The sequence below is a fragment of the Lissotriton vulgaris genome, chromosome 2_1 (genome assembly GCF_964263255.1).
Source record: "Lissotriton vulgaris chromosome 2_1, aLisVul1.2, whole genome shotgun sequence".
Taxonomy (NCBI): Eukaryota; Metazoa; Chordata; class Amphibia; order Caudata; family Salamandridae; genus Lissotriton; species Lissotriton vulgaris.
The window spans coordinates 227,996,748-228,017,442 of record NC_141687.1 but is presented as its reverse complement, the minus strand read 5'-3'; the positions used below and the strand labels follow the sequence as shown (position 1 = coordinate 228,017,442).

General features: G+C 47.3%; 1 protein-coding gene across 4 annotated transcripts in view; it reads right to left on the bottom strand.

Annotated features, from left to right (window-relative positions):
- The window catches only part of ATP2A3 (ATPase sarcoplasmic/endoplasmic reticulum Ca2+ transporting 3), a 504,701-nt gene that overhangs the window by 361,686 nt on the left and 122,320 nt on the right, over window positions 1–20,695 (bottom strand). The window lies entirely within an intron of this gene.

Sequence of the window (20,695 nt, the reverse complement as noted above, 5' to 3'; positions counted from 1 at the left end):
CAGCCTGAGAGCGCTGCTCTCTACCCTTCAGCGCTGGGAGCGCTGAGATCGCCTGCCTAGCGCTTGAAGAGCGCTGGATTGTGCCCGAGCGCTGTGAGCGCTACATTTTGCCCGCCCTGCGTGGTGGTTTGACGGCGCGGGTGCCACCCCGCTCATTGCCGTATTGTTTGCCCGGTTTTAGGTGATCTACGAGGGAGCCCACTCCTCGGATCATCTAGGAGCCCGCCTGCCTGCCTAAAGCGAGCCGCCGCGCTGCCCGCGGCGACCCGGAAGTGAAGGGATTGCCGGCCAATCACAGCGCGGCCCAGGAAAGGCCGACCGGAAGTCCCGCCTCCCTCGCCGAGCCGCGAGAGAGCCTGCCGAGGCTCCCCGAGAGGAGAGGAGAGCCCCGGGACCAGCGGGAGAGACCCGCCGCCGCTGGAAAGCCCAGCGATAGACCGGTGAGTGCCTGCCTGCAGAGGAGGGGGGGAGCGTCGGGACACATTGCCGGTGTCCGCCCCGCCCCCTCTCTGTAGCGCGACCTCGCGCCTGGGTGTTTTGAGCCTGAGGGCTCAGGGGGCATTTCTTTATTTCACGAGCCCTGAGAGGCTCTGAGCGCCCCACGTTCACTTTGAGTCCCCAGAGGGGGGACTCCCCAAGAGAAGCGCCCGTGTGTTTTGGAGCCTGAGGGCTCAGGGAGCATCTCCGCGTTTTGGAGCCACGAGGTGCCCCGGGGGCACCAGTTGATTTAGAGCCCAGCGTGGCTCTTGGCGAACATCACTGCTTTGGGTCCCCAGAGCGAGGGACCCCCCAGCCCAGCGAGGCTGCACCTGTTCAGTGCTGGAGCCCCGAGAGGCTCAGCCCCCCCCCCTTGCTAGTGAGAGAGCCTAAGAGAGGCTCACCAGCGCCACAGTGGTGGTTCCTTGAGCCCAGAGAGGCTCCAACTCTGTGCTAACTTTCCCTGCTCCAGTTGTCCAGCACTTAGTGGACAACTGCCACGTTTAGGCCCTGACATTGGGACACCGGGACAGTCACAGGTGGTGACTTGTGAGTATGGGGTAATGGTTATTGATTCTGCACCTCTGAATGTATTGCTTATGCGTCATGTGCCTTTACACCTCTGAATGTTGATACATCATGTGTGTTATCCTTGCACCCCTATAGGTAGTGTGACGTGTAGGTGGTTGTTTTCTCCCTAGTACAGGTGGTGCTAGAGAGGTCCTGTTACCAGTGATTACTGGTTGTATGCTCTACTGTTATATTTTTGTGCTACAGTAATTATTTCTAAAAGTGCTGATACCCTTGACAGTGGTCCAGGTGGCCCTGTCCTGTACAAATATCCCTTGTAAATTCCGCCCATGCCTGTCGGCACAGTGTAACAAGATGTGTGTTTTATCTGATGTATATTTATTATAATACAAAGGCTATTTTTACATAACCTTGTGTGGAGTGTTTCTTTGTGGTGGGCCTTGGGTGTTGTTGCTGGGGTGCGTGCGCAAATATTTAACTTACATCGCCTCCAAGTTTAGCCTTGACTGCTCGCGCCACGTTACCTAGAGGGCGAGTAGGGGTTGCCTTGGTGTGCGACTCCCTTGCCCTGACACTTGGAACTGGCGATCCCTGACTGACCTCGACGCGAGTCTTGGCCGGCCAGGGTCCCGGTTCTAACATTGGCGGCAAGCGGTGGGATAAGAATTTGTGTTTGCGTTGTACCACAGTAGCAACTGGCCACTACAAAGCTCTGCATTTTAGATGACCACATTTTTGGGGATTATTGTGTTTTGGTGAAGTTCCATTATTGCTTCTCCTGAAGAGTGTCATTTGATAATTGTGTTCAGTACATTTGTCCCCCGCCCTGCTTCCAGAGTTTGGTACCTGTGTCACATGTGGTCAGGTTGAGAAGTCAGGGGTGGTAGAAACTGCCTTACCGATCCGAGGGGAGGGTGTGTGTGGATGAATGGTGTGTTTCCCTGGACGCATGAGTGAGTTCTTTTTTTAAGGAGAGTGGAAGTTTTAGAATTGTGTACTTTTACTTCAGATTGCTAGTTCCCTTGTGTTGCACGTGTCTGTGAGCATCCTGTCAAGATGGAATCTCCTTTTAACCTGTGTGGCCTGTCTAAGTACAGTGTGCATGAGTTGGTACGGTTATGTAAGGAGAGAGACATCCCAGTGAGTGAGTCAGACACCCAGTCCAAGCTTAGGGATAACATGATCCTGTGGCAGAAGAGTGACTGGGAGCGTGAGCACGGTGAGAGGGAGAGGGCCCGGACCGCACACCATGAGGGTGGTGGGTCTGAGGGGAGCCCTGAAGAGTCTGATGTGGAGAGTGAGTTTGACAGTGGATGGGCGCCAGCAGAGAGCGAGTACCCCCTAGATAGGGAGTCCCTTGCTGGGTCCCGTGTCAGAGATAGCACCCCATCCCTTTCCCTGTCCCCAGAGGAGTGGATGGATAGGAGAGAAGAGAGGGAGCACCAGCTGGCCATGGAGAAGCTCAGGTTAGAGTATGCCTGGAAGATGGCGCAGCTGGGTGTGAATGAGCGGATTGCAGAGGCTGAGAGGGCCTTGGCCAGGGAGAAGATAGCCCTAGAGTGTAGGGTATCCCCTGACCGCAGTCTTAATTTTCTGGATCCCCCAGGGAGGGTGGAGTCCAGTGGTGGCAGCTATGTAGAACCCAGTGCGAGCAGTCCCCCTCCCAGTTCCCCCAGTCTGGTACCTGTTTCCCCAGAGGAGGAGTTAAGGTTGAAATTCAGGGGCAGTAGGAAGCTGCCTCACCAGTCGTGGGAGGAGTTTGAGGATGAATGTTGTGGGACACTGTTTGATTGGGTGAAGGTTAACACGAGAGATGATTTTGATGTCTTGTTTGATCTGATTGTCAAGGAGCACCTGCTCAGTTGTTGTTCTCCAGGGTTGCGCACACACCTGTTGGGGTGTGGATTGTCTGAGGCATGTGAGCTTGCAGACGAAGCGGACCGCTGGGAGAGTGCGAGAGGTTCTGTACAGTCACTAGAGAGTGAGTCCAACAGCAGTGGTACAGGGAGCTTCCAGCCCAGCGTGGTGGAAGAGGCTCAGTGTAGCCCAGCTAGGTCCCAGTATAGTGAGAAGGGTGAAGGGGCTGACTGCCTGGCTCAGCGGAGCAGGAGTCAGTGGGTGGCTGAGAGCACCCAGAGGCCCGAAGCCCTGTCTCAGAACTTGGGTGGTTCCTTGAGGGAACACCAGGTTGGGGACCTAGGCTGTCCTGTTAGTACACTTGAGGAGGATCTCCTAGTGTCTAGGGAACCTGGAGTGTCTGTAACTAGAACTCCAGGGGTTCCAGTGTCCGGCAGTGTCGCTCCAGTTGGGAGGGCACAGAAGTCCGAAGCGAGGAGTGATTGGGGGATGAGTTTCCCAGTGGATGCACCAGTGGACCAGAGACTAGCCAGTGGGGCTAGATCTTCTTGGGTGGACCCGGGTGGCGCCACTTCTGGTCTGGGGGATCTTTGCGCCCTGTCAGGTGGACAGGAAGCGGGAGATCTGCGCCAGACAGACAGTCACACGACACATGGGTCATGTGTCAGCCTCAGGGGGATTGCGTGTGAGTCCCCAGAAGTCCTGGAGTGCCAGGCAATTATTCCACCAAAGGTTTTAGACCGGAGGTTGGGAGGCCAGGTGCAGGTTCGGCCTGACCTGAAGGGTAGGACGACTGTAAGCAGTGTCCTGACCGGTTCTTCCAGGGGAACTTCTCCAGTTGGGGGAGGGCAGACCTCTGGAAGGGGGTGCAGAGGGTGGGAAAGCCCACCTCTGACCCCGGCGCAACCTGAGGGGTTAAACCCTGGGTTGGAGTGGCGTTGCAAGGGTACCCCTTACAGGAGGAGGAGGAACCCTGGAAGACGAGGTAAGGGGAGGAGAGCCTTCCCTGAGACTCCTGGTCCGCCTGAGGTTGTAGACCAAAGGCTGGTGAACCAGTGGCAGTCCAGTCCTGTCTTGCAGACAGGGAGAGTGGAGAATGGACACTATGTGCCAGGGGTTACTACCCCCCGCTCTGCGAATTGGCAAGGACCGGTGGCCCCTGGGTGGCCCAGGGCCGGGTCCTGGCCGCGGACAACTGAGGAGTACCAGTGGGGTAGCCCAGTTGGTCCTTACAGGAGCTTTAGAAGGAACCCTAGGGGTTCACCGTGGCATAGAACAGGAGAGTGTCCCGGCAGTGGCGGGCCTGCGTCCGTGTTCTATCGCCCCAAGCAGGGAAGTCCATCACGGTGGTGATTGTTCTCCCCTGCGTTTTGGCTGGAAGGGGGTTGTGTTGGACTTGGCCCGCAGGGCAGGTTCGCCCCTAGACTTTTTGCCTTATTTGTGACCCTGCGTCAGTGATTTTTGGGTCTCTGCGCACTTTCCCCTGAGTCCCAGAGTGAAAGTGCGTGCGTGTAGTATGGCTGGCCTGCCCTCCCATAGGAATGCATGGGGAATGTGTGTATCCCTGGTAGTTCCTGATGCGTGGGGAGTGCAGGCTCGAGTTTGGTACGCCTGAACTCGTGAGAGTGAATGCTGCAAGATGGTGTCTGTGGCATGTATGTGTCTAGTTGGGAAGTGCTACTTCTGGACATTGAGATATGTGTACAGTGAGGGTGCTGGAGCGTGATTGGCTGGAGCTGGCTGGCATGCCAGGCTCCAGGAAGTCTGGATGGGTCTGCCCGTTGGTGAGTGGGAGATTAGCATGAGTGATGTGTGGGAGGAGTGTACCTGTGTCCTGGATGGGCTGGGTTTTCCCCACACAATGCTGGCTCCGCCCCCCTGTGGTGTGTCTAATGACCCTAGCCTCCCCAGTGAAAGGAATGGGTGGTTGGGCCATCAAGAGTGCTCCAGAACCAGCTGCGACTGGTTTTCCCCCCACCCTGCACATTGTAACAAAGGAATTTACAGTATAAGAAGGGGCTGTGTCCCCTTGGAAAATGTTCTACTTTGGAATCCTGCCAGAGGGGGCTTGTGCCGCTGCTGGGGCCAGAAGGACCGCCACTTGGGGAGTCTCCCTGCCTGGAGACCCAGTGTGCTGGCTCTGGCCCAGCCTTGCCCCCCTGCCTGCCTCCAGCCCTGCTGGAGCCCTGTCCTGTCCTCCAGTGCTGGGGAGCACTGAGGACTTCGTTGTCTACAGCCTGAGAGCGCTGCTCTCTACCCTTCAGCGCTGGGAGCGCTGAGATCGCCTGCCTAGCGCTTGGAGAGCGCTGGATTGTGCCCGAGCGCTGTGAGCGCTACATTTTGCCCGCCCTGCGTGGTGGTTTGACGGCGCGGGTGCCACCCCGCTCATTGCCGTATTGTTTGCCCGGTTTTAGGTGATCTACGAGGGAGCCCACTCCTCGGATCATCTAGGAGCCCGCCTGCCTGCCTAAAGCGAGCCGCCGCGCTGCCCGCGGCGACCCGGAAGTGAAGGGATTGCCGGCCAATCACAGCACGGCCCAGGAAAGGCCGACCGGAAGTCCCGCCTCCCTCGCCGAGCCGCGAGAGAGCCTGCCGAGGCTCCCCGAGAGGAGAGGAGAGCCCCGGGACCAGCGGGAGAGACCCGCCGCCGCTGGAAAGCCCAGCGCTAGACCGGTGAGTGCCTGCCTGCAGAGGAGGGGGGGAGCGTCGGGACACATTGCCGGTGTCCGCCCCGCCCCCTCTCTGTAGCGCGACCTCGCGCCTGGGTGTTTTGAGCCTGAGGGCTCAGGGGGCATTTCTTTATTTCACGAGCCCTGAGAGGCTCTGAGCGCCCCACGTTCACTTTGAGTCCCCAGAGGGGGGACTCCCCAAGAGAAGCGCCCGTGTGTTTTGGAGCCTGAGGGCTCAGGGAGCATCTCCGCGTTTTGGAGCCACGAGGTGCCCCGGGGGCACCAGTTGATTTAGAGCCCAGCGTGGCTCTTGGCGAACATCACTGCTTTGGGTCCCCAGAGCGAGGGACCCCCCAGCCCAGCGAGGCTGCACCTGTTCAGTGCTGGAGCCCCGAGAGGCTCAGCCCCCCCCCCTTGCTAGTGAGAGAGCCTAAGAGAGGCTCACCAGCGCCACAGTGGTGGTTCCTTGAGCCCAGAGAGGCTCCAACTCTGTGCTAACTTTCCCTGCTCCAGTTGTCCAGCACTTAGTGGACAACTGCCACGTTTAGGCCCTGACATTGGGACACCGGGACAGTCACAGGTGGTGACTTGTGAGTATGGGGTAATGGTTATTGATTCTGCACCTCTGAATGTATTGCTTATGCGTCATGTGCCTTTACACCTCTGAATGTTGATACATCATGTGTGTTATCCTTGCACCCCTATAGGTAGTGTGACGTGTAGGTGGTTGTTTTCTCCCTAGTACAGGTGGTGCTAGAGAGGTCCTGTTACCAGTGATTACTGGTTGTATGCTCTACTGTTATATTTTTGTGCTACAGTAATTATTTCTAAAAGTGCTGATACCCTTGACAGTGGTCCAGGTGGCCCTGTCCTGTACAAATATCCCTTGTAAATTCCGCCCATGCCTGTCGGCACAGTGTAACAAGATGTGTGTTTTATCTGATGTATATTTATTATAATACAAAGGCTATTTTTACATAACCTTGTGTGGAGTGTTTCTTTGTGGTGGGCCTTGGGTGTTGTTGCTGGGGTGCGTGCGCAAATATTTAACTTACATCGCCTCCAAGTTTAGCCTTGACTGCTCGCGCCACGTTACCTAGAGGGCGAGTAGGGGTTGCCTTGGTGTGTGACTCCCTTGCCCTGACACTTGGAACTGGCGATCCCTGACTGACCTCGACGCGAGTCTTGGCCGGCCAGGGTCCCGGTTCTAACAGTTAACAACTGTCACCACAAATATAATGTACTCTTTGAACTAAGGTTATAAAATTTAAAAATGTTAACAAACGGTAGAGGCGGAATAGCATGATATATGCCTTTATTATCGCATGCATGTTGGTGTATGTTTGTATGTGAATTTGTATAGTACATACCTAGGGCTTACAGGATGGCAAATACATGGGCGGTAGAAGGTTTCCAGCATAAAAAGGTAGGGGTGATGTAATATGTAAACTGGCACATCCTTCAACATCGATCCTAAAGGCTTGTTAGAGTCCATAATTTATTTTTATATGGTCATAAAAATACATGAATGATGGATGGATGCAGGGTGGGTGCATGAATGATTGTTCGGTGGATGGGTGGATGGGTGGGTGGATGGGTGCATGGATGAGTGCATGGATGGATGCATGCATGATGGGTGGATGGATGCATGAATGATGGATGCAGGATGGATGGGTGGGTGGATGGGTGGCTGCATGAATGAATGATGTATGGATGCAGGATGGGTGGATGGATGGGTGGATGCATGCATGATGGGTGGATGCATGATGGATGGATGGATGAATGAATGATGTATGGATGGATGCATGGATGCATGCATGATGGGTGGATGCATGATGGATGGATGGGTGGGTGCATGAATGAATAATGGATGCAGGATGGTTGGGTGGATGGATGGGTGGATGCATGAATGATGTATGGATGGATGCATGCATGATGGGTGGATGCATGATGGATGGGTGGATGCATGGATGAATGATGTATGGATGCAGGGTGGGTGGATGGGTGGATGCATGAATGATGTATGGATGTATGGATGCATGGATGCATGCATGATGGGTGGATGCATGGATGCATGCATGATGGGTGGATGCATGATGGATGGATGGGTGGATGCATGAATGATGTATGCAGGGTGGGTGGATGGATGGGTGGATGCATGGATGCATGCATGATGGGTGGATGCTGGATGGATGGGTGGATGGGTGGGTGCATGAATGAATGATGTATGGATGCAGGATGGGTGGGTGGATGGATGTATGGGTGGATGCAGGAATGATGTATGGATGCATGCATGATGGGTGGATGCATGATGGATGGATGGGTGGATGCATGAATGAATGATGTATGGATGCAGGGTGGGTGGATGGGTGGATGCATGAATGATGTGTGGATGCATGATGGATGGATGGGTGGACGAATGATGTATGCAGGGTGGGTGGGTGGATGGATGCATGCATGATGGGTGGATGCACGATGGATGGATGGGTGGGTGCATGAATGAATGATGTATGGATGCAGAATGGGTGGGTGGATGTATGAATGATGTATGGATGCATGCATGCATGATGGGTGGATGCATGATGGAAGGGTGGATGAATGATGTATGGATGCAGGGTGGGTGGATGGATGGGTGGATGCATGAATGATGTATGGATGTATGGATGTATGGATGGATGCATGCATGATGGGTGGATGCATGATGGATGGATGGGTGGATGCATGAATGAATGATGTATGCAGGGTGGGTGGGTGGATGGGTGGATGCATGCATGATGGGTGGATGCATGATGGATGGGTGGGTGCATGAATGAATGATGTATGGATGCAGGATGGGTGGGTGGATGTATGTATGGGTGGATGAATGAATGATGTATGGATGCATGCATGCATGCATGATGGGTGGATGCATGATGGATGGATGGGTGGATGCATGAATGAATGATGTATGGATGCAGGGTGGGTGGGTGGATAGATGGGTGGATGCATGAATGATGTATGGATGGATGCAATGTGGTTCGGGCTCGCTCGCTGCGCTCGATCGCTGCGGTGCAATATGCAAATTAGTTTACGCCCACCACTTTCAAATGTCACCAGCCGCCCCTGCCCACCATGCTCCTCCCCCGCCCTCCCCACCACCCCGCAGCACTCCCTCCACGAGCTACTACTGGTGACGCGGCCGCACTGTGGTTTGAAGAGGCCCTGTCTTGGGTCAAGGGGTGACTCTGGAAGAAGGGATCTGACTTTAAAACAGGAAGGAATTGTGAGGCAAAGATGTGCCATCTAGGAGCGGCTGGATGACGTCTGCTGGGTGGCAGTGAGACAGTGGGTGTAAACAGAGTTAAGCATTTCCAAAAATGTTAAGGAAAATAGCTTGCACAATCCACATGTGTTTTGTCACCTGATAGAGAGACCCCTTCTATTGTTCTGTCCAGTTAAATTTGTGGTAGAAATGGAAAATAATGACTCCAGGATCCCATAAACTGGGGTCAAGGTGCAGCAGCAGAAAGGGGGTAGAGGCAAGAAAAGCGTAGTCAGACAGTCAAACAATGTATCTATTTCTTAACCGCAGTGGTTTTTGCGCCACGGTGCGGACGTTCTAAAGGGTGAGCGGGGCTGCGTCGGCCGTTGGCCGACGGCAGCACTGGGGAGGGAGAGCACGGAAGGGGTTAAAGACTCTACTATAAACAATTGAAAACAACAAACATGACAGTAAGTTTGTTCTGGCATACTCAATTGGTCTGAAACAGGCTGCATTTTAAAATATAAAGCAAGGTTAAGGCACCTGCTGCAGAGATCTTGTGCTCCCAGCTATTTTCAGGCAATGATATGAATAATAAAATAGCTGGTGGTTAATGAATTTTCTGGAGGGATTTGTGTTTTGTCTACTCAGTTTTTATTAATCGTAACATAGTATAGAGGGGTTAATGTGCCTGCTGCAAAGCATAACATCTAACAGGCAGATCACAGATTTGTATTTTTATGTAGATGTCTGCTTTTGTTGCTGGGATCCCTTTGTTATTTGCACAAGTTACAATCCTTCTAATGTTAGTAATATGCCACTGTGAGCTATGATGTGGTATCAGGAGCTGCATGTAAACCAGGCATAGGTTTAGATTCTGGTAGTTTTGTTTCACAACCTTTTGTTATTCTAATGTTCTATGGTAGCTAAAACATGGGTTGGTTTATGTAGGTAACAAGTCTTGTTTGTACAGATAACCCCAACCACTGCTTTTTTATACAAGCGCTCAACAGGCATCAGTTTAAAAGTGCCCATTTTGCGTTTTAACAAAGGCTGAAACCAGAGTTTGTTTGGTGGAATCTACTGTTTCTATAAAAATACATCTATTGGGGTACTTTGTCATGGATGTGATGGTGGGGTATTTGTAAGAAAGTATTTCCCTTTCATCGTAATACCTGCACTCAGCCAGCGCCAGGAAACCTCTCTGTGTCAGTGCGCTATACAAGAATCCCCTAAGATAAGATAAGATAAGATACCAAAAGAGGACCAACCCATTTTTAGTGGTGCATGCGACTCATTGAGAAGTGCCCACCGGACAATATAAAGGCTATAGGTTGGAGTAACCTGCCTATGGATGGCATAGTTCTATGGCGTTGAACATGTGAAAAGCATGCATGTTAAACAGAAGGGGACTGTTGAGGAAAGGAATGAGAGCAATGGGCCAGATGAATCAAGCATCCATTTTGCGATTCCTTATTAGCGAAAAATAAGGAATCGCTAATAAGGAATAGCAAAATGGAATGCATCAAGCAATCACTATAAAAATAGCGATTCCTTAGAATTCCTTAATTGCGACTCGCAAATTGCGAGTCGCAATTAATGAATAACTCCCTATTAATTCCTATGGGCCTAGAGGCCCATAGGAATGAATAGGAAGACAATCTCAATTTGCGAATCGCAATTAGCGATTCGCAAATTGAGATTGCGAGTTCAAGGGTGCAGGGGTGTCCAAAGGACACCCTGTTACACCCCTGAATGTGATCTGTGCACATATGTTGCGCACACACATGCCCTTAGGGCATGTGTGTGCGCAACATGAAACTTTGAAAAATGCACAAAGGTGCATTTTTCTAAGTTTTTGCAAATTACCATGAAGTTGTACTTCATGGTAATTTGCGTGCCCTATTAGCGAATTCGCTATTTTTGATACTTTCATGCATTGCATTTAAGGAATCTCAATTTGAGATTCCTTAAATGCAAACAATCGCAGTTTAGCGAATTCTCTATTTGCGATTTTTGCATTTGGGATGATGCATCCCAAATGCAAAAATTGCACTCGCAAAGGGCCAGATTCTGAGAATCTGGCCCTTTTGCAAGCGCATTTCGCTTGATGCATCTGGCCCATGGTGTTTAAGAAAGAAGAATTGAACATTAAAGTTCTCCACTACCGATTATAGTGCATAAGACAAAAAATAAAAAATGCACAATGTCTTTCATGTGGCATACAAACAGGTAATCTACACACTTAAAAGGTGAAGATAGTATTAAATGTACTCTTCTGTAAACGTAAGAACAAAAATAATACTCTAGAGAAAATCTCTCCCATTCACACTTTCACATGACATCAGGAAAATCTCGAGCCCATTAAATGTGCAGAGCATATCCCAGTCCCACAGGCATATTCGTGTAGTGTTAAGTGATGGATTATAATTATAGTGGCTGGTTAGGCTACAGTGGACTAGAGTATTGTGGATGTGTGGAGAGGTCAGCCTAGGTTAGAATATGGTTCAATGATGGAATATATGGGATGGTAGCGGTGAAGTCGTAGAAGACCAGTGATTGTTTTGCAATGGAATAAAGAGATATTGACTAGCGATGTTAGAGTAGACTAGTATGCTCTTCAGTAACGGATCATAGCGGATGGATTACATTTCGTAGATAGTTAGGTTAGAGGAGACTAGAGCATTGTCGGTTGATTGAGTAGACTCTTCCTAATCACTCCTAAAGTGTGGAACAACCTCCCACACACATCAGAGTCTCCTCCCCTTTTCTTGACTTCTGTAAGAAGCAGAAGATCTGGATCTGGTAATGCCCAAAGAAGTTTGCACAGACTAGAGTATTGTGTAACAATGAATTATATGTATAGTGGTTATATAGGTTAGAGTAGGCTAGAGCATTGTTCAACGAAGGATTATATTTATGTTGATTAGTTAGACTAGAGTGGACTAGTGCATTGTTTAGCAAATGAATGTATGATTAATGGTCGGTGAGGTTAGAGTAGACTGGTAAATTGTTTAATGATGGATTACATTTATAGTGGTTAGTTAGGTGAGAGTAGATTAGTGTATTGTTTGAGAGATTAGATTAATAGTTACCAGTTCGGCCAGAGTAGACTAGCACAATGTTTAGGAATGGGGAATAGATAATAGCCAGTGAGGATGGAGTAGACTAGTGTATTGTTTAATGATAGATTGCACTTATAGTGGATAGTTAGTTGAAAGTACACCAGTGAATTCTATAATTTGAGATTATAATAGTGGTTAGTTCGGTTATACTAGACTAGTGTATTAGTTAGCAATGGAAGGTATGTATAATATCCAGTGAGAACAGAGTAGACTAGTGTATTGTTTAATGAGAGAGGATATTAATAGTGGCTAGTTAGGTTAAAGTAGACTAGCACATTGTTTAGCAGTCGGATATACATATACTAGCCAGCGGAGTAGAGCAGACTAGTGTATTGTTTAACACTGAATTAGATTTATAGTGGTTAGTTAGGTGAAAACAGAATAATGAATTATTTAAAAAGAGATTGTATTACTAGTGGTTAGTTACAAAAGAGTAAGCTAGCACATTGTTTAGTAGTGGAATGTATGGATAATGGCTGGTGATGACAGAGTAGACTAGTGCATTGTTCAATGATGGGTTGTGACCAGAGAAGTTAGAGTAGACAACATATTTTAGTGGAAGACTAGATCCTGCTATGTTTCTCATAGAAGCATTATTTTGTGTGTGCTGAAAGTCACTGCTGTGCTTAACAATGGTGTCTGCTCCCCCCTTCAGTTTATAAATCACAGATGACTGGAAACGAAGCACCTAGAATGATGGTAATCATTGAAAGAATAATAAAAATAACTTTTTTCATGTAGAGCTTCATACCCACTCCTCACATTCATAAGAGCTATAAATGAGTGGTGTTAATATTACTCAATATAATGGTCTTCTATTTACCAATCTGAGAAAAATGGGAGACGGAGTTGGCCAAATAAAGTCTAAAGACCCAAGTTGTCTTGAAGAGTCAAAAAATACTAAGGGAGTTTGGAAGCCTCGTGATTTTGCACTGCAAGGTATATTTTAAACTATTTAAAGACCACTGTGCATTACATGGCATTTTGGAACGATATGTTACTGTAGCAGTAACTTCATTCATTAACAGAACAAGCATTTGCAATGCACTAGGTCTCGGAGTTACGAGAGTCTCAGCTATTGGCATTGTAAATAACATTGCCTTTTATGTATGTTTAAAAAAAAAAAAATAAAATAAAAGGCATTATTATTTGCAATGTCAATAGCTCCAACTCGCTTAAATAGAAGACCTATTGCATGGCTGGCGGAGTTAACCCTTCGGTGGCCGGGCTGCCTGAGAGAGGAGCCGAGCCCATTGGCTGGAGGCAGACGCGCAAGGAGGGGGCACGGGGCAGTGTGTGTAGCTCTCTGCCCCCTCCTCTCCTCCCAGGCACATTCCCTCCAGACCTGGGAGAGCTGCAGCTGTTCGAGGTGGGAGAAGCAGAGTGCAGCAGCCACAATAAAACGCATGCCTCTAACTGTCGACTGTATGAGAACACAGCACTGTTACTGGAGAACCAAGAATGAATGTGTGTATACTGTTTCCGGTGGCCTCGAGAAAGTCTGTTCCTGTTGGGCATTTGTTTCCATGGGATGGCAAGACAGCAGTTTCATTGACTTCCAGCGTACCGCTGCCAGGCTCAAGCATTCAAATGTTCTAATTTATGCTGTTTGGAGTTAATCCCAGTTGTTCTTGTTTTATTTGTTGTTTTGTATTATGCGGCGTATGAGCAGCGCAGAATGAAAAACAGCAACAGGACCCTGTGTTGTGAACCATTTTAGGACACTTGTAAATTTCCCGATTCATTCCCTTACATAGGTATAAATCACTATGTCCTTATATAGGCATAAGAATCATAACCATATTTAGACATAGCTCATGCAGTCTAAATACGGCAGGGCTACTTCCACTAGTTCCTAAAATCTACAACGATTTCTTGGAAAACTCAGCTTCAACGACTAGGGACTTCCTCTTGCTCGAATACTGACTTGTCCAAGAACTCATGATGTTTTAAAAGAACAGAGTCTTCAATGACGTTATTATGTCCACCTTTAGGTCAAACTCAGCAACTTCAAGGTATAAATATGCCCACACTTGCCATAGCAAACACAGGGTGGTTTGGAGCAGTTCGACTATCTACTTGCCCGACGCATCCTGCTACTGCAAGTGCCGAAGGAAGCCGACCCTCCAGTAGACGCACTGATTGAGACACTGTCTTTTCTCCTGCTGAGAAATCCAGCTCCAGTGTTTCCAAGCTACCCTTGCGGGTTGTTGGGAAATCGAGTCCTGAGCCTGACCTTCATTCCAAATTAAGGTACGGAGCTGATTAGACCCAAAGAGAATTCTTGGACAGATTCTTGGCAAAAGAATAATCTATTTATTCTACACCTCGCTTGCTTCTTTCCTCACACTAAGATTAGGTTGGGTACACCGGGGTAGGCGTATTTTAGAAGCACCAGTTGAGTACTTTTAGCCTCTGTTATTTATGTATGTATTTATTTATAGTCTAGTAACCATACAATGCTCTTACAGTATTATTTTATTCTTCTCTTTTTACTGTATGAATTATATTTTGCAACCACTTTTACGATCGTAGCAGTTTATTTCTTATGCTTGAGAAAGAAGACTATTCAATAAATCCTTTTATTGAAAACGCCAGTCTTTCTATTTTCTCTCTACCTCTGGTGAAACGAAGCATGCACGATTGAGTGAAATATCTATCTATTGTTTCCACGACTCTGAAGATCCGTTTTATCTTGGGGAAACAAAGTTGTCATGTTTATGCTGTTGTCAGAGACTAAACCCTTCTTATGAATTCGAGAAACTTTCTCGTGACCTCTGAGCTAGCTGGCACTCGCAATTAAGTCTAATATATTTGATAGAGACCTAGTCGACCTAAGTCCTACGTCACATCTATAGGATATATTATTCCAATGCGAAAAGCCTATTGGGAATATAGGAACTACACTACACCTGGGATGCACTGTCGTAGTGGTGTACCCCTCCACCCCCAAAAAAACTGCAAAACTCTGCCCCAACTACTGTCATATGCAATTGTGTAAATAACTGGTTTGGGATCAAGCAGCGGATGATGTGTTTTTATTTTTTTCCGTGGTATTCCGACAGGGAGGTCGGACCAAGTCACACATGGGCCTGTCACGGTCTTCATTTTGTGTGTAACGTTTCTAGAGTTTAAAGAATCCCCACCAGCTTATAGAGGTCTGAACTCAGTCCCTCTACTGTAATAAGGATCACCTCGCAGTAGCCCTAAAAAGCACAATTGCTCAGGGCGGAAAAAGAAAACATTTTTAGTGAAACACACACACAAGTTTGTTCTGCCAGAGGATACACTGAGAGGGCTGCAGGCGGTCTGCTCCTATGAGTGCACGCCCAGTGCTGCCTCTCCCCTGTTGAGTTTCCTGACACTGCGCAGGCTGCTTGTATCCTTGCAGTCCCTAGAAAACAATTGTATTGTGCCCTGGCGATGCACTTTGATTCTAGCCGCACAACCTTGAATCGACCGCACTCTGTTACTGTAACCCATGACGTGAGGACCCCCCAGGATACAGTCTTTGCACCCAGCCTGCTCCTTCAACCAAGGGAAGCTGAGTTGATGCACGTCCGCGCGTCCTCCCGGGCATGAGACCAAGAATGTGCGTTCCTCAGTTTGCTGTGCTAGTTCCCCCACAGTTCTGTGCGAGGAATGTAATGCTGAAAAAACAGAACATGAACAACGGGAGGGGGGTGGGTGCAAAGTAAAGCAGTAACTAGGAAAGTGAAAGCATGCCATGCACACGTTGTGTTCAAACGATGCGAGCTATACACATAGCCTGTCCGGGCGCATGTACATCTCCTGTCCCCCTTCGGAAGCAAAATTGACAACAATAGATCTCGCATGCGAGCAGCGCTTCCGCTGCATCGCTAGGAGAGCCCTGAAAATAACCATTCCACTGCCATTGGTGCAAAATGAATTGATAGATTTTTAAAGAGGTGGGGGCTGTACCTCTCTGAAAAATCATGTGTCCTTTCGTTGGAAAGTTTCTAGAAAGAGGTATTTTAAATATGGGTCATGAAAACAGAGGGATATATAAACACAGCTCCAACAGGCGCTTTAAATATTTAGAATTTAGAAGATTTACATTGACCGTAGATTATAAAACATAGTGTGTATGCATGCTGACAGATGAATGCCAGCTGTTTGAACTGCCTCATAATGCGCCAATGCTTTTCAGAGTAAATTAGTTGGCGTGAATTAAAGGAGTTCTACACAGTGCTTAATCTGTAAAAACAAAAAACAAAATTATGTGCCAGGGCTCTGTCAGGAGGCCACTGCAGCTTGCATCTGCCAGCGCTGCCAGTGACAGTATCTGCACAACTGATAACCATCACACTCCTACAAGTGTGACAGTTCTGACTATCCCAGGCCCTCAAACCTATGAAAATGGTTTGGGCAGCATGTTTTAGTTATTTGTAATGTGTATTGAATGAATAAATATTGTGCTAATCTCTGAATTAGGCAAAAAGCACCACCATGTGGCAGGCTAATATAAGTGACGATGCTGATTGGCAATTAAGTGTCAGTGGCGAGCACCACAAACCACAGGCTCAAATTAAACACTGGTTTTGTACCACCTAATTTGGTTACATGGAGCTCACATTTAGTTTGGGCACCTTAGCACCTACACGTTATTAGTAGAGATGTAGGGGACGGCCAGTTACCACTTCCAACCTTAAATGTACAGCAGGAAGCAATATCCCACCTCATGTATTTACATCCTTTTAGAGTAAACATGCAGATTGCTAAATTGCCTTTCGGCTATATTCACGTTCTGAAGATAAACCCGGTAGAAGAAATTGAAAACCCCTGCATCCACTGGACCACAAACATGGGATTCTATATTTGAGTAGGGCGATATAAAAAAAACTTAACTACTGTGGTATTTTACAAGACTATATGTAAACACCATAAAGGGAGCATATATTTTGCCACCCTAAGAGATGACAAGCAAATGGTAAACACACTATGGAAGAGCTCTCAACAACACAATTCACCCACCTGCAACTCACTAAACATGACACCACCACCCACTCATAGGTGGACCAGAACACAATACCCGGAACATGTCCTCATTGGACAACTGAGAACCCAATCAACCTCTAGCAACGTAAGCATATGGTACCAAGGGCAGAGTATGCGTTGCAGAATTTACAATAACAACATCTGTTTTCATTTACCATCTTGCTAAAACAGACACCAGCATTTGGAAGAAGGTTTTTTCTGCCATATGTCTTTTATCATGCCTTTTACGTCAATTGGATGTGTTATTTCTATTTATTTACAGCTTAACTAGTGGCTTGTTTCACCAGTCAGTCTCTTTGGTCTACTTTTGGACACGTGACCAAAAAATGGTAGATACCAAAGTAATCTGTTTAGCTGTGGCAGCAAGTACAGGTTTGTGTTGAAATATTCGACTTAAAACAGATTTTGGCATATTTCTCCCCTGCAATTGCCCCAGCTTTCTACTAGTGCCAATTTACCTCTTTATCGTATTAGATACTCCGTGAATCTAGCTCTGTGGCAGGATGCTGAGCTGAATTGCATCATGAAGCATTCTGTTCTACCACAACACTCAAAATGTGCAACATATGAAAAATGGGCACTAATTGGGTTACATCACATTTTGCCATTTGTGCACTGCTTTTTTATGTGTCTTGGTGTTTCGAAGTCTGCAAAGATTACTAATAAAAAATAACCTGGCCTTTATTTAGCCACGATGTCTCCTGGGACCTGCGTTACATTTTAAGGCACATTTACCTAAATATAGATTTTTGCAGAAGTTGAAAACTATTTGATCTTATCAAGTCTTACCTCTGTATTTCTACTACTACCAATATTCTATTTCTGCCAGGTTTTTCTATGAAAAAATCCTTTCTTGCATTTCCAGTAGAAGCCAAGATGTTAAAGTACAATGCCCAAGAAGAAATATTTTCTAATCTTCTATTTTGTCAGCCTTCTATCCAGTCTCAAATCATGATGCCCTTGTTTCCTATACTATCACTATACGACTGAGCAAGAGTTTAGTGTCCAGTATCAAACTCCTGGCCCCTCTCTTCCCACGACCACTTCCTACGAAGACCATTTGATTTTCCACCAGATTAATTAGAATACTTCCCCTCCAATGGAGGCCTCAGGCCTGGTCTTATTGTTTTGAAGACATGGCTTCCAGACTTGGCCACAACACAGTAGGTGAGTTCTCTTTAAGTGTGTGAACAACAAAGAAACTTCCGCTTCCCAGGTCCCCTTCATTGTCCCATCACCCGGGCTCTCCGCGACTGCTTTCCACCAGAAGTGACTACCCTTCCTGTGCATGTGGCTTCCTCATATCCTAGAAGTCAAATTACAAGTCATACTCCCACCCGTCAACTGCTCTGCTTCCCCAGAGGTATTGATTCTCATTCTATACGGTTTCATGCTTTGGAAATACCATGGCCCAGTGCTGCTCTTCGAAACACTTGCGTCAGCCAATCACCAGCTTCTTTATCAAAAGAACAAACTTCATCTGCCAGAATGTTTGCATCACGCTCTTAAACCAGCTCACAACAAGAGTTGTGTGATCACAACTGTTGGAAGGGACAGTGTATAAAGACACTCCTGGTCCAACCCGTGGGACAGTGCCCTAGAAATTCAAGCAACATGTCAACGCAGAACAGGGATTGGTCCATTTAAATAATTGTCATTACAACAAGTACGAATCACTTTTTCCCAGTCAAAAAGCTCCTTTCGCCAAGTATTTCTACCAACAGAACTGACGTGCATTAACATCTACCCTCCCTCAAATAAACGCAATGCACAGGATGAGCCTAGAATAGACGTAAAGTGGCTGCCACAAACATGTTGAAAATAGGGCGTTTCTAGGGGCAGTGGTCACCGAATCAACTGCATCCTAAATTCTACAGGCGTTCATCTTTTAAAACAAAGTTAAATTAATGTTAGGTGCATGAACCTGACGTGGACAAACCTCTATTGGCATGTTTTCTACTCACCCTTGGACTTGTAAATAAAAAGCAATGCCACAGCGTATGAGGTTTTTAGTATTTGTTTCAGTGAATAATACTTGTTGAAATTCAAATATAAACAAACCAGGGCTTTGGAAAGACCTCACACACTAAAAGGAGGTTGAGGTTGCCCCCGTGCTTTCAGAATCCAAGAAGCCAGTCAGATCTCACCTGATCATCCTAGGGAACGATAAAGGGTTCCATCAATGGGACATGATGCAGCTGTAGGTAATTAAAATCGAATTCAACCGCACTGAGATCTCGCTACACAGAATCCACTAGATTTAATGTACCACTATAAAGAACACCACTATAGCACACAGGGTAGGTGTACCGACCTGTAGCCTTGTTCTAAACCCTAAAATGTAACCTTACCCAACTCTAAACCTAAATCTTAGTCTAATCAGAAGCAAAATCTATATCAACCTAGCACTAAGGCTAACCTTAGATGCTAGGGCTAAGCCTTACCTATAACTCGACCCTACTCCAAAACACTAACCCTACTCCTTTTCCTAATCATAAGACCACATTTACCCCAACTCGAAAGCCACCAAGATCACCTACTATAACTCTTTTCTGTACCTTTACTCACAAACTTACTTCAGCCCATGTTGTAGTGCGCTCAGTAGTGATATTTCAAACAGCGGTAACTTTAATTTAGTGGTTTCTATGGAATGGTTCATGCTGTTGCGGATTCTCAGAGACAAGGAACCCCCAGGGCAGATGTGGTAGAGACTGAGGTTCTAGACAGTGTCTCATTCCAAAATAGCGCATCCTTTAGCAATGGCGGTTCCTGGTGTTGTGAGGGCACCTATGACAGAACCAGACTTTCCCTCTGCAAGGCATTCAGTGTGCTTCATTACAGCAATACAGGACTTGGCTTAAATCAGCTGTGCATCCGCGCACTGTACATGTGCAGACGCTGACCACAGCTAACCCGACTATTTTGGGACCCCCGCCCACAGCCAGGCTCTATTCTGCCCACCGAGGAATTTAAATCCCTTTATAAACGTGTGGCTGTGCACTTTAAATAAACCCCTTACAACAGGTTGCCCATAAAAAGCCTGGAAAGTCAACAATTTCCTCAGAGTAATCCTACTTTAATTTAATAAAACACACGTAGTTTAGTTCAGGCGAATCTGCTAAATTTAGCATTCGGACAAAGGCGCGCGTTTATCATCAGCATCACTGCCTTAGAGCACAGGCGGCCCCAGGTCATCTGTAATACAAATGTGGAAACCAGTGGGGGTCAGAGTGGGGCTGCTGCCATCAAAGTTGCATCACTGAAGTCACAGGGATTGTGGGAAGAACAAGCGTCCCATAAACAATAAGTGTGACAAATAAGCCACATCCAATCAGCAGGAGAGTGGCAAGGGTCTAGTATGTGGCCAGTGGTGCATTTTGGAGCATACGGGCGCACATATATTACTAAATCCGGGTGTAGTGGTGCACTGTGTTTACAGACAGCATGTTTTCCATTGAAATGGGCAGAACAGTTGCACGGGCACGGAGTTTTACTGATACATAAGAGCACAAACGATAATGTGGGGAAATCGTGCTTCAGAAAATATTTATCATTTGTACATGACCAAGAAACGTGTCTTGATTTGATCCGATTAAAATCTTTATTTCCATCATACTTTACATTGTTTTTTTTTTTTTAAGTGCTTTAGTTGTGCTTTCCTACGTGCTAATGGCATTTGAAGTATTTACATTTTATTAAGTTAGGAAAATAAAACAGGGCATGCTACAAACTTTACTTTCGGACACAAAAGCACTGCAGCCAGAATTGTTCACTTG